The 1,669-nt window shown below is 48.4% G+C and overlaps 1 protein-coding gene across 7 annotated transcripts in view; it reads right to left on the bottom strand.

The window, feature by feature from the left end:
* Positions 1-1,669, bottom strand: part of LOC112467781 (protein groucho-like) — a 65,379-nt gene that overhangs the window by 22,301 nt on the left and 41,409 nt on the right. The gene's annotated exons all lie outside the window — the stretch shown is intronic.

The following is a 1,669-nucleotide window of genomic DNA, read 5'->3' as shown; positions in this document are numbered from 1 at the left end:
AGAGGAAGGATAGAGCGCAGACGGCGAGTACGAGAGGAGGGTATAGTACACCCACGCCCGCCTGTAACCATGTACACTCGTTAAGGCAGGCTGAGGCGAATATATATTCCGGGGAGTAGTTTGCCGAGATAATTAAATGGCTTAACGATATAATAACCTCGCGTCGAGCGTCGACTGTCTGAACAGAGCCACCCACAAAACATACAAACAGAGGAACGTGTACAAGCGTGCCGGTGCTGCGCGCCATGCCGCGTCTGTGGAGAGATGGAGATTGGAAGAGAAAGAGAAAGTGAGACAGGAATAGAGAAAGAGTGGAGAGAAACGAAGAAAGATGAAAGACGGAAAACGGCTCTCCACGAAGCCGTATTTCTGCGAAACGTCGCCGGTGATTCCGAGGAAGTCGGAAGCCCCAAGGAAACGTTCCGAGTTTCCACTCTTGATAGCGATAATAATCCTGACCCGGATCCGACTTCTATGCGGAGTGTTACTCTCTTACCAGTGCCAGGAAACCACTCTCGTCCTCGTGCCGAGATTCCCCGTAATGCCGCAGCAACGGGAGAAACGACGCTTTGACGTCGGTGGCCCGAACGAATTATACGAAATGTTCAGAGGTGTGAATTTCGTTTTTCAAGTTCTTGCTAACGAGTAAGGAAATATATAGGCGAGAAGATACATCGAGTGTGGTAAAAGTTTCACAAAATTTAAAAAAGGTCGCATAAAATATTCGGAATATTTTCTGTCTTTCAAGCTTGATGTAATTAAAGACGATACTTCTTTTTTATGACCGTCATGAGGGTCGGAGAAGACTTCTCCGATTTAAAACGTCTTAACTTCCTTCTTTATTTCCGGATACGAAGATACTGGGTCTTAATCTTCGTGCGAACCATCTCGCGGCACCTGCATCGGTTGCCAAGTGCTCGTCCTCAGCAGTTTTCACCGTCGCCGTTGCCGCTTGCTGACTCGACCAGACGCGAAGTTACGGCCGAGAGATCTAAAGGGGATCGTCTTATAACCTTCTTATATTGCGTATCGTTGACACACTCTAAGCGTCTTTTGGCCGAAGTAAGCAGTCGCCACAAGGGAAATTGCGATCGATGCAAATGTGAGCGTACCTACCGCGAAGACGCGTAAGCCAATATCATTCGCCAATATCATTTTGAAGCTTTACAACTACGATATCCTGTTCGCTGTCTGTATATTCGTAGCGAGTTTACAACAACGGTCTCGAGTAACTATTATACAACAGAGAGATAGAAGGAGAGAGAGGGGGGGGAAAGAAGAGCTTCTTCCGAGAAAAGCTAATCTACCGCGATATCTATATCGCAATGCGAAATAATCCGCGAAACGATTACGTTTCCTGGGCTTATCTATCCACGACGAAATCGACCAGCGAATCCGTCGTGGCTTATTCGATTCGATCTATCCAGCATAGCTGGTGGGATTTAAGAGAAGAGAGTAAACTAAGACGGGTGGCATTCCGGAATCCTGCTAAGGATTTGCCGCACGTACCCCCGACAACATCGCAGATCCGTGGAAGTTTCTCCGTGGGCTGTGTGGGAAGGAAGGCTCGGAGACGGAGGGGTTGCTGGAATGCTGATTAGTCGGCGCGCTCGTGAACCGTAACACTATAACCTACCCCCGACGGCTTGGGTAACCGGGCGGGAAGACT

Source organism: Temnothorax curvispinosus, unplaced genomic scaffold (genome assembly GCF_003070985.1).
Source record: "Temnothorax curvispinosus isolate PA1 unplaced genomic scaffold, ASM307098v1 QBEX01017816.1, whole genome shotgun sequence".
NCBI classification, from domain to species: Eukaryota; Metazoa; Arthropoda; class Insecta; order Hymenoptera; family Formicidae; genus Temnothorax; species Temnothorax curvispinosus.
This window is presented reverse-complemented; position numbering and strand designations above follow the sequence as displayed.